The 13,014-nt window shown below is 38.2% G+C and overlaps 1 long non-coding RNA gene and 1 other non-coding gene across 2 annotated transcripts; one reads left to right on the top strand and one right to left on the bottom strand.

Moving 5' to 3' along the window:
- Positions 1–6,818: 6,818 nt before the first annotated feature.
- On the bottom strand, positions 6,819–8,136 carry LOC138952319 (uncharacterized). The gene is made up of 3 exons (XR_011451344.1): positions 7,712–8,136; positions 7,083–7,167; positions 6,819–6,921 (listed from the first exon to the last, which is right to left on the bottom strand). It is a non-coding gene; the product is annotated as an uncharacterized lncRNA (long non-coding RNA).
- Positions 8,137–10,315: 2,179 nt separating this feature from the next.
- On the top strand, positions 10,316–10,388 carry Trnak-cuu (transfer RNA lysine (anticodon CUU)). The gene has a single exon. It is a non-coding gene; the product is annotated as a tRNA-Lys (tRNA).
- The last annotated feature ends 2,626 nt before the right edge of the window (positions 10,389–13,014 follow it).

Here is a 13,014-nt window from a genome sequence, read left to right on the forward strand (position 1 = left end):
ATATTTTTCTCAACATATCCTTTTTTTTATTTATTTTTTTTAAATTTTTAGGACTATAATTTTGTTTTGCGTTTTATGTATTTAGGAATTATTATTTTTGTAGTCTTGCTTAACATACTTTACTAGAAATGCCCATGGTATATTTGTGTGTGTTTGGGTGTATCCGATTGCCATTGGTTTCACATTATATAAGAGGGAGGGGTATGTGCTAGAGTGGCAGTAGGAACCGTACTAAAAATTCTAAATGAATCTTAAAGTGTAACTAAACAGACATTTTGAAGTGTCAGCTTTACTGAATTGCTTTATGTTTTGTCCAAGTATAGACCTGTAGAAGCGATACTGGACGATTTTTCCAACGTTTACTGTGTTTTCTGATTTACTACGATTTTTTAAAAGTGTTGAACCCATTTCAGATTTACCTGCTTATCTGTTCTTGATTTGATACTTCCAAAGAACAAGTGGTACTTTGAGTTCCGGTTTTATGTTTTAACCAATCAGAATTTGGTTCCTAAATAAAATCGTCTGCTGCCTGTCCCAGCAGAGTCGGCAACAAGCACTGCTTGCCACATGTGTGATGTTAACAACAGAAATAGCCATAAATTGGGCAAGGTAGCAATGTAAATGAATTGGATCTAACTAATGTGCTTGTACTGCATCTCTGGCCTTTGAATTCACTCCAAATGTACTGGCTCAGCGTGAGAGGCAACATCCTGTCGAAGTCGTAAGCACGAGGCTGACTGGGAGATTATTATTCGAAGAGCATGCTGAAACGGATTGTAAGTACAATATTTTACATGTTCTCGACATTTCTGTTGATCTTTCCTTAACTTTAATTGTTTCCTTGATTTAAAACCCTAGGGCTTGTATTTTCAGTTGTGATACTAAGCACGTATCTTTACCACAGTATCTGATCACTTCACACTTGAATTTTGGAATGATGAAGTGGAATTATTTCTGGATCTAATTTATTCCTTGTTCTCCCCCTCTCGATTCCTTTTTTCGCCACATATGTATTGTCGTGTAAGGGGGTAGATGCGTGTACTGGCTGATTTTTTTACTTCGGTCAGATACAGATGATTGGAAAAAACACTTGTCAAGGATTTCAGAATTTAATAGATCTGTTCGAAGTTTTTACGGGATGGGTCCTGTTACAATACAGACTGAATGTGCCCAAGATGAACTTTTGATTAAACATACACACACAAATGAATCTCTTGATTTTGTTATACGGCGAATGTCCAGTTTCCACCACCACGTCTGTGGTATGTTTTTATGCTGTTTGATTGAATAGACTGACGTGCATTCTCTCGCAAATGTGCGCGCGTGTGTGTTTGTCTGTGCCTCAGACTTATTAATCAAAGATGATGTTGCACATTGCAGATCTATGCGACAGGAGCAAGTGGACAAGACAGCTACATTTGTCTGAGCGAAGATCCAACGGTAAGCTCTTTTATATTAGCCAAAGACAGCGAGCCTGGGTGCATGCATGCAAGCTTCTATCATGTTCGTGTGAGTGCTGCAGGGCTATTAGACGACTTTTCATTATTCTTGATTTGGAGATCCATGCAGGGTATTAGAAAGTGCAGAATATACACGTTTGAACAAATACGATGTGTGTTTGCAACAAACAAACATTGTATTTGTTTAAAGTATCACAAATATTTATTACCTGTATCTGCATGTTTTGATAATGATGAAGGGTAAATTACTTTGACGTGTGCTTTTTTTTTAACCACACTGATAACGAATGATAGAAACACAGACACACTTAATAACATATCCACAAAAATTGTAACAATAAATGTAAGCTGAACAATGCCTGCAACACATTTCAGGCCTCAGAAGGAAGTAATTATGAGATTCAGACAGAGAGAGAAAGCCCAACACGAAACCAGTTGTGACATTTTTTATTTCATTATGTAATATTAAAAACACGACAACAACGTATTTCCTGTACTTAGTTTCGTGCAATTATGGATTGCAAAGTATGTCTAATTGAGTGGCATAAAGAGGCACAGTTGCATGAAAAACCAACTCGGATCTTGACTAGGATCAGGATTTTACATGGACACAACCTAGAATTTAACATCCTGGGGGGAGGGGGGTACTGCGCCTTTCACATCAAGATGTAAAGATCTATTTTAAATAATACTTATTAGAAGGGAACAAAATCAAACAAACTACAACAATCGTTCCGAGGGGAAAGAATTACCTCTTCCGAAGAAATTACCTCCCTTGCTTTTCTTGTCGTGACTTATGTAGAGTAAAGTGAATAGAAAGTGAATCAGTCAGTAACAAAAAAACCCACAACATTTCTTAAGATCAATGAGGAGTCTTGAAGTATTTGTCAATGTTAATCTTGTATGCATAACAGATAATATATTACGGATTGATAATTAAAGACAATCGTCTCTTCTACAGGGTTGACCCCCCTAAAAAGGACACCCACAACCATGCACATTACTTCTGCATCTGTTGAACCAATTATTTTATATATGGTATTCATTAACTTCAGTTTATGTTCTGCCTTTCCAGTAAGTGGCAATTTTGTAAATTGAATGGTCTGACTTTTGTGCAATTTTAATTTTTTTCTCCAAATTCGGGGGTCGACTAAACAGAACGAGTTTTGACATTGAGCGGTAGCCATTTTTACCTAATTTAAACCCTTCAGGCTTTTACCTTTTTGATTATTTTGAATGTCTGAGTATGTAAAAACATCCCCTTCAACCTCCAGGCTATCGATGACCTGAAGAAAGCATGCAGTTACAGCTAGGTTCAGGGCAATCCTCAGACACGAAAGCGTTGGTGTCATTGGTGATGCAAAAGTTAGATAATTTAACCTACAAATTTGACATTTTGTGAACTGCACATGCATAAAATCAAGTTTAAGTATGCTGAATATGAAGTTATCCAGTCAATTGGTGTAGAAGTTATAGCATTTCTGTCAGTTAACAGTATTTAAAATCTCTAAAGTAAAATCTGACATATTCGAAAGTTTTGCATAAACACCCAGACAATTTTTACGATATTCTCCTAAGCTTCTCCACTTCTCAGCCCTGTCTTGGAAATGAATTCGAATAAGGCAGTCAAAATAACTTAGTTTGGAGCACCCATCAATCAGAATAAGCATTAACTTTTGACACAGGAAATATCTTCTACCGAAAGCTCTCCTGGTTTTATTCTACATTTTTCCTGCATAATGGTAACAAATATAATAATAAATCTAAACAACGAAGTGACTGTGGTAAGATGAACAAAGTTAAAAAACAAAGGATTACTGTAAATGGTTTACGAATCGAAATCTAAACAAGTTTTAATGATAAATAAAATGATAAAAAAATTTAAAAAAAAAAAAAGCTAACGTCCTCGCATTTGTCCAGAATTATTCCATGTTTAACATGGGAACAGAGGGATAATTGGTCTAAAGAATTTTTAAAAAGGAGGGTTAGGGTAACCCTAACCTACCCTAACCCTCTTTGGACTATCTGTATGCAATGCCCGCTATAGGTGAAAGACTTGTGTGGAAGCCATGGAAGAATGCATCGCTGTTGTGCTGGTTCAGCTTGAGGTCCTGTCCTAGCGAATATCCTGCACACACAAAAACACGACTTTTTAAGCCACTTATGTTGCATTCCGTGACATAGCTTTGTTAAAACCGTGTGCCTGATAATAATGACAGATTTTGTTGATATACATTTATTTTAAGACACCCCATATAATATTGTTTGACAATCTCTTTCAACATAGTTTACGAATCACCAATGTGTATACAAACGCAAATAACCCACAGGTCAATAAATTACTTTCCAGAGAGAGAGAGAGAGAGAGAGAGAGAGAGAGAGAGAGAGAGAGAGAGAGAGAGAGAGAGAGAGAGAGAGAGAGAGAGATTAAAACTAGAAAATGTGTGCTATATAAAACAAGGATAATCACTGTCAAATCTTTGCTTGTACCTGCATGGTGTTTACTGCGCTATATACACAACCTGTTTTATTTCATTTATTTATTTATTTATTTATTTTTTTTTGGGGGGGGGGGGGGGGGGATGTTTTGTGATGAGGGTTTTTTCAAAGCCTTTACTGCTTTAGTCATTGAATCCACCCGACTTCGATTTATTGTTCAGTGATGGGTAATTGTGTGACCAACTATGTAAGTTAGTGATTGTTCTGGCTTCATACAATGACATTGCATTAATTTTATAAGTGTATGTGTGTGTGTTTCAGGCAAAAGCTGATATTACAGTCCTAGTTGTATGCAGTACCTCTGCTTCTTCGTTCAGGAATCAAAGTATACAATCTAAACCGATTATTTTGTTCAATAATGTTCAGCTTACCATCCCGAAGGAGGCAGTAACGTGCCGAGATATTGATTATAGATATTAACGTACCTAACCTGGTTACTGGTGTGTTTTCTTTTTATTTCAATAATGTAAATGTGTGACAACTTGCAGGGTACTTGATGTTCAGAGCAATTTTTCTGGCAAAAGACCTTTTATGGATCAAAAAAAACTTTTGTCGTGGTGCACAAGTCAATCAATTTGGTTGATAAATAATTTGTGCTGCATTTTCCCTGGTTCCAAAACGTAGTATGTATTACCACATGTCCTTACCTGTCATTGGCATCACATGATTCTCTGCAAGCAGTCTTTTGTGGAAATACGTCATTTAACACTTGCACTTATAGTTGGGCTGATGGGGTCTATGTCGACCAAAAGAGTGGGATTCCCTGTAGGTCGAGTTCCTGTAGGTGGATTCCCTGTATACCTAAGACTTTAAAATTGGCAATCTAGTATACAGGGAATCCCACAGGGTGCAGTTTTTCAATAAAACTTGCAAACCATACTCGAAGAAATATCAAAAAAAGATCGAAAAACATCAAATTCTAACGATGTCGCTAAGCATCACGTGACTTTCATTGATATTAGCAAAACGCTACAGGAACTACACCCTGTGGTATTCCCTGTATACAAGATTGCCAATTTTAAAGTCTTAGGTATACAGAGAATCCACCTACAGGAACTCGACGTACAGTGAATCCCATTCTTTTGGTCGACATAGACCCCATCAGCTATAGTAGGTGGCTGTGGAACGGTAGACATGCAACGACAACGAACAACAAAAGACAAAGTGTGGAGTACACTCATTTTTCTTAACATACGCTAAGTTTCTTTGAGAATGCTCCAAGTGAAAATCAGGGGTTCCTAGGCCTGATATCACAATTAAACAGCTTCTTCTCAGAATCAGGAGGGAAAAAACGAGATGTCGTGACAAGAACGGACAGCAGCAGCAGCAACAACAACATTGCTAAATCGTCGCTTTAACAAAATTTCATGTTTAGTATCGCAGACAAAGCACGGCTACTGATCCGACCAAAGCCACACTTCATGCACGATGGGCACATTGTTATGGCCAGCTTGTTAACGTGAGCATTGTGTATGTTTTACATAGAATTGAATGTGTTTGTCGTTGTGTCTGTCATCTATCCTAGTCGTTTGATTTAGAATAAAGCAAACTTATTACAATGACGATTTTCTTCGGTTTTTGATGAAGGATTGGCATCAAGACTTTTCCTATTTTCCAACTCTGCCACCATACACTGGCCGTTCAGGTCTGCATGTCGACCACATGGTGTGTGATCAGATTTTTCGGACATGTTCACAATGCTTACATGACCACCAAATGGAAAATCAGTTGGTATTTGTTATGTTTTTGTGTAAGCACAATCTTCATACAAGTAAACAGAAACAGTTTTGTTGCAAACAGAGCCTTCATAAGAAAAAAATGCTTCTATGTCAAACTACATACCCCCTTTTTGCGTAAAATATACCCATAAATTCTGGACATCATATTTTTATTTTTTTTCACAACAATGAAACCAAACTTTGGCATATGTTTTAGCAATATATTCACAATAAAACCTATGAGTTTGAAGGCTGCATCTTGTTTTGTTTATTTTTGAGAATTTTTTTGCAAACCCATGCAAATGGCCAGTTTCTGGGGAGAGACTGGGGAGATAATGGCCAGTATAGAAAGAGTTAATAAGTAAACTAATGTCAGAAGTACATGTAGGTATTTACCTTGTTTGCCTTCGCGTTCTTGATAGCCCGCTGCAGCATTTGTATCACTTCCCTTGACATTCAAAACGCCAATGTATTTCTGAAAGGAAAATAAAGATATTGACCGAAACATCACACAAGTGGTATATCATGCTAGGTTTTGTTTACAGTGCCTGTTCTACGACCACATCTGATTGTAATTTAAATAAAGAAAAACTGTATCCATTTATTACTTCTCTATTTGTGTGTGTTTGTGTGTGTGCAGGGGCGGATCACATCATTTTTAAGGGGGAGTTTCCAAATTTCTTTTAGGGACAATTTGACGACGCGAAGCGTTTAGTTGAAGACGCGAAGCGTTCAACCTCCTTGGGGGGGGTCCGACAAATGTTGATAAAAACAAGGAAAATGGATCAATCTGAGCCAAGAAACATCCCCTAATACACCTTCCAAAAAAGTAAATATATTAAGAAGAAAAATGTGAATCACAACAAGGACAATTGATCGATCTGGCGCAACCTGAGCAAACTAATTAGCCAACTTCTTTCCAAAATCGTCACTTAGAATACAAAGGCCGGCTCCTAAGTGGTCCGGAACCCCCCTCCGGATCCGCCCAGTGTGTGTGTGTGTGTGTGTGTGTGTGTGTGTGTGTGTGTGTGTGTGTGACCGATGACCTTCTCTAAATTCTTATCGTTGCGTTTGCATGGTAATAAAGTTTTAATACTGGATATGCCCATGAAAAAATATCATTTCTTGTTCATGTCATTGTGTGTGTGTGGCCAGGACCGTGACTTCTGCTTGCCTCGACGTCTTCAGACAAGACACAAAATGCCAGCAGGCGTATGTTCTTGGAGCACTCAGTATGCCGTCATCTGCAAACAAATAAATACAAATTATTCAATTGTGTAAATAAAGAACAATCATTTTAATATTACAACAAAAAATTCATATAACTGTTGTCTTCACCAGAGACATCCACTACACTATCTTTAAATAAAACTGCCGTAAAAAATTGAAATACTATAAAACTTACCCCCACTCAGATCTATTTGGGATTATTCAAGTTTCAACCATGAAACGATGCCGGTTTGGACAGATCTGCTAGTTTGCCGCTGAAACTGAAATCAAAGGCGATCTTCAGAACTATTTCTAATCTTGTATTTGTGATTAATATAAAATACTGATCTTCCCAATAGAAGCTGATGTGTATACACGTGACCAGGACAAGGTATTTTGTTACAGGGCATTTACGCAGACGTCGCAGTTCAAAATATCGTTTTAGATCTGATTTTGTACAGCAGCCTGTGTGATTCAGAATCGTCTGCCCTTTATCGATTTAACATTTTATGGACGATTCCTATGAGACTGCTCAATCATAACTGATGACAAATTCAGAAACAGATGATGGTTTCAAGTAGGCTACAGTAATGATTCGTTAAAAATGTCAAGCCACTCGTCGATCATTCACACTCAAAGAACCCAAGCCAAATCTGCTCTGGTTCCGAGCAGCTTTTTCCAACTGAAACCCTAATTGTTACGCATCTGCCGCGAAAAGATAGACCACAAACAAGCGGCACTGTACCATGCTTTCGTTTATGTTGCTAAACAGATTAAATGTGCATTGTAAATGTGCTTACAGCAAAGAAATGCATCCTTACTTACCACAAAAATACTGGTACCACATTCATCGCACTTGTGTCTTCTTACCAAAACCTATCGATATGTTTGTTTACGATATATTGGTAATTACTAACCGTTAACTATTTTTCAAAAATCTTAAATGACTTTTAAGAATCAAAGAAAGATTCGCTAAAACGGTTGACTTCAGAAAATAAGCAATATTTTTCTGAACCATGAAATAAAAATCGAAAACTCCGTTTGATCTTTTATTTTGGTAGATTAATGACAACAGCCGGAACTGAAAGTACCAGAACCAAAAATTAAGGGCATTAATCAGGTAAACTAAGAAGATTGTCGTTCCTGGCGCGCACTTCACATGTCCGTCAAACAGTGTCCGAGTGAGAGAAAAAAAATTTTTTTTTCGCATTTCGACAGTTTATGAGGCCCTTCTTCATATCAAAGTGTAAAGGTTGTTGAACGATGTTTTTCCTTTTTGCTTGTTTAGTTACACTTTAAACGAAAAGAGGCAGAGCGTTGTTTCGGTAGAGATCAAATAACCAAAGGGAAGCGCTCTATGCTAATTACGACATGTGTAATGGAGTAAGCGAGAGTTATACATAACCTTTCTCCTGGCATCTGAGATAATAACAAGCAATGAAATAACAACTTGAGCGACTTTAATCTTTATTTTACTGAATTGTCATTCTTATCTGAAGAGAAAAATATCATTATACGTTATTTGTATTTTTGACCAAAATATGACATTTTACACAGCCACTGAGTGTATCGATCGATTCTGGTTGGAATTCCTTTTAGTTTTTATGATTAAACGCACACAATCTTGCACTATTTTGCAGTCTCGGCTGGCCGCCTAAATATGAAGTTTTGTCGGTCTCCGACGTCACATGGTTCAAAAAAAGGAAATCCAATGTTCAATCCATACATAGTAATTTTACCCCCGCCGCGTAGTGTTAAAGAAAAGGCTTTTGCAAGACAACAAAACGAGTGTCCGCTTTTTTACGATTTCCGATGTCAGTGTTGCCAAACATAAACTGGAAAGATCGGAAATGTTCCTCTTCAGTCCGGTGTGACGTTTTCATCTTTCGCCGTGTTGATATTTCGCTTCTCGGCCTCGTTGATCTAGTATAAACTCTACACTGAACAAAAAAACACCCTTCGATAGTACTGATGAGCGACCTTGTGTACCTTACATTCATGGGGCCAAATTTGTCCAACCAATTTGTTTTATTTAACTTAGAAATTTGATTCATCCTAAAATGCTTTCCATCTTACTCAAGGGACGTAACCACTCAGTACACGTTTTCGAAAAATTCGATTTTGGGGGTGAAATCTATTAAATCTTACCACCAATTTTCTTCACATGCAAGAAACTGACATGCTTTTCGTCCATAAATAATTTCACTTCTTAATTTTACCAGGAAACAACATTTCAGTCTTGAGTATATGTCGAGGGGGAAATATGTACACAGGCGAAAGATGAAATCGTGACACCGGCATGTACCGAGTTCAATATCGGGTGCCTTTGGCTGTGAAATCTCTGCCGCGCAACGAGTTGAAGGCTGATATGAAACAGCGTTCACCTCTTTTCTTGTGTTCGTTCACCAAGCCAGCGATCCAAGTCCAGGGAAGTAAATGCATCATTTCATTGCGTATTTTATTATCACAGCAGCCGACGGCCCGAGGCCTTTACGCTGGCGAAAGAATCGGTTTGATATGTTCTCAGTAACACAGTTGCAAGGAGCTGAAGCTGCAACGTGACACCTATGGTTTTCAGGTGTGCCGTCAGACCGCAGTCACCAGAGAAAGGCAGAAGATGGGTGTTGTCTCTGCATAACTATGATGACGGAGAGGGCATTGGGAAGGGTGGCAACTGCCTCTTCTTCTCTTTGAAGGTTGACGTCAAGCGGTTCTTGATGAAGGTCTTTGCCTCTCGGTAACACAGACTTGCGGGTGTGTGCCTGGGCTGTTTTCCTCAGTTTTTCTTCCTTTGCTGCCTGTTTTCCTCCTTTCTTGGCTCATTGTTTCCCTTCTTCTTCTCAAGTTCTTCTTCATGTTCGCGAGGAAATCCCTTTACAGGGCAACGATCATCATTTTGGTTGGTGCGCCTAATTTCCCTATAGTGAAAGATAAAGTGGATATGTGTACCTACGAAAATCAAAACAGTGATGGATTGGTAGGCAAGCGGCTATTGCTTTCGCTATTTGCCGTGTCGCCCGATTTCAGGCCCTGGGCTGAGGGGCTAGCCTACCACCCAGCGCTACCTAGCGCAGCAACTGGGCCCTGACGAAACAATACAAACAGGACGAACATGGAGCAAGAGTGATAGATTCTACCTATATCACTACTAATTACTATGGGTCGCTAGGGTTATGGGTCGTTAGTTACCAAGAAGTGTCACAATGCACTGAATCCACATTGTAGTGCATTTCCTTGACAAGGCGAGCCTGCGAACCTGCGACCTTCCGATCACAAGTCCAGTGCTCTACCAACTGAGCTACCGGGCCCCCCTTTCGTTTTTTTGAAGGACAACCACCTCTGCTCACAAGTTGTTACAAAGCGTTCCACTGGCGGCCGAGATTAGTCGGGGCTGATGCAGTGAATAATTTCAATCTAGTTGAAGTATCGGCCCGGTTAGCTCAGTCGGTAGAGCACGGGACTCTTAATCCCGGGGTCGTGGGTTCGAGCCCCACATTGGGCGATATTTTTTTCAACCCATCCTTTTTTATGTTTTATTTATTAAACGGACTATTAATAATAATAATAATAATAATTATGATAATAAAACATTCTTCTATAGCGCTGTTCACCGCCAGATAACAGTCTCATGGCGCTTTAGAAAACATTGGACATTAAAATTCAACATTTTACATATAAAAAGTTTCCTCGTAAGAAATGAAATACAAGCATTATTACCTTATATTTTATGAACAACAACCACATAGGCTTACATAAGATAATCTAGAAGATTTAAACAAAACATGAAAAAACCATAAGATAAGTAATAGACACATTATTACACATACAAGTCTGACATATAAAACATAACTTACATAAAAGCGTACAGATCTAAAACAGAACGAATATGTAACACAGACTGTGGGGCAACACATTAAATAACAGGCATACTGTATTATAAAACTACATTAGGACTTTTAAATCCAATACATCTTAAAACATCAATTCAATCCATCATACAATATAAGCATTAATAATTAACATTTTATAAACAACAACCAGATACATATGATACTCTAGAAGGTTTAAAAACAACCAGTCAACAAGCAAACTTATCATTCAGCACATTCACTCACAAGTCACATGCACGCATTACACCACAGCTTCAATGTCCTAATTACTTTGCTCATTTCAGTAAAAGGCAGATTTGTACAGGTGAGTCTTCAGTTTAATCTTAAATGATGGTAGTGAGGAAGACTGGCGAACCGCTAGGGGAAGTGAGTTCCAGAGTGTAGGGACTTGGAATCTGAAGGACCCTAATACCCGTGTATTTTACGTTTTATCCGACATTCGTGCTTAAACGGTATATATATCAAATTTTTTTTTAAAGGCACAGTACGCCTCCCGTAAACCATCACAGATACTGTCAGGCTTTTTTTACACACAGTACAAAGTTAACACCCTTTCATTTAAACACTCACCGCTTGAGAACATCCTAGGTGCCCTCCGTAACGTAAAGAGCGAACAATTTTCAAAGAATTAATTTTGCGTGGTTTATCTTACCCCTGAGCCATCGTGAACTCGTGTGATCCAGTTTCCCTTTTTCACAATGTAGTCTTCAGTCTGTAATTTGAATGCGACTCGCTGTAAGCTTATCTGCAATAGCACGTTATTATGTACCTCTGAATCTAAACGAAACAAACGGCTGTGATTCACAAGAACTCTAGCGATGGCTTTTGACTGTTCAGAGGAACTGGCGATAGGCATAAACCGTCGTCTTCTACGAGAACCACGTCCTTGCGTAACCCTGCTTCCGGGCTTTTCTTTTTTCAAACTTTCAAAACTTCGAATTGTACTGATCTTGTCTTGATGAAAAAGGAATTCTATTATGATCTAAGAATGTTTGTGTAACAAGCTGTCAATTTATGTAGATTTTAAAAGTTAGGTCTAGTGACAAAACGCACCACGGTCCGATTTTGTTATCAGACAATCCGCAAAATTAATTCTTTGAACATTGCTCGCTCTTTACGTAGGGCACCTAGGATGTTCCCGTTCGGTGAGCGTTCAAATAGAAGGGTGTTTGTACTGTGTGTAAAAGCCTGGCAGTATCTGTAATGGTTTACGGGAGGCGTACCTTTAAACGAATTTGTTTCTTGAGCATTCTTCTGTTTACCTCCTGCAATCAATGTGCTTCTATATATATATATGTTACAGTCAAAACGGGAAATCAGTCATTACGGGTAATGACTAAAAGTTTTAGTCATTTCCGGAAATGACGGTTTTGATCAGTCATTACTGGAAATGCCTAAAATCTTTAGTCATTACCCGTAAATGACTAAAAATATGCTCTAGACATTACCAGTAATGACTGAACATGAACTAAATGTTCTGAGATGAATCCCATTATTACAAAAATTGTGAGTCTTCACAGTTTGCTCCCCCACAATCATCTAATTTTTATCCAATTATGCATGATATTGTGTTTCCATACGATATTTAACATAAGTCAATATTAAACTTAGTAATAATTCAAAAATCAAGCAAAAACACATTAAATTTATTTGGTTGTAAAGGCTATAAAACACACAGAGTGGTAGACACGAAGGTTGCACCCGTGTGTGCGAAAGCCAATTGCTATAAAACGCGCACTAAATGCGTGTACTTCTCAGATCGGCCAATAGAAATGCTATATAGAACGCACTCCCTTCGCCATAAAGCGCTCAAACCCCGAACCGCATAATCTCTCAATCTATTCGCAACTCTGATGTTAAACATTTGTCAATCTTTTATTTCAAATACACATTAGATAAAATGAACAGAAATTTGGAATAAAGAAAAGATAAAATGAACAGAAATTTAAAGAAAATGGAATTATCTCTCTCTCTGTCTTTGTCTGTGTCTCTCTCTGTCTGTGCCTCTCTCTCTCTCTTTGTCTCTCTCTCTCTGCCTGTCTGTCTGTCTGTCTCTCTCTCTGTCTCTCTCTCTGTCTCTGTCTCTGTCTCTCTCTCTTTCTCTCTCCCTCCCCCTGTCAATACCCCTTGCAACTAAACCGTCTTGAACACACACTTTGACGCTGTAATGACAAATACACATTCGATAAATTGAACAGAAATCTGGAGTAAAATTAAAGTAAATGACACACACACACA

The sequence above is a fragment of the Littorina saxatilis genome, linkage group LG17, assembly GCF_037325665.1.
Source record: "Littorina saxatilis isolate snail1 linkage group LG17, US_GU_Lsax_2.0, whole genome shotgun sequence".
Classification (NCBI taxonomy): Eukaryota; Metazoa; Mollusca; class Gastropoda; order Littorinimorpha; family Littorinidae; genus Littorina; species Littorina saxatilis.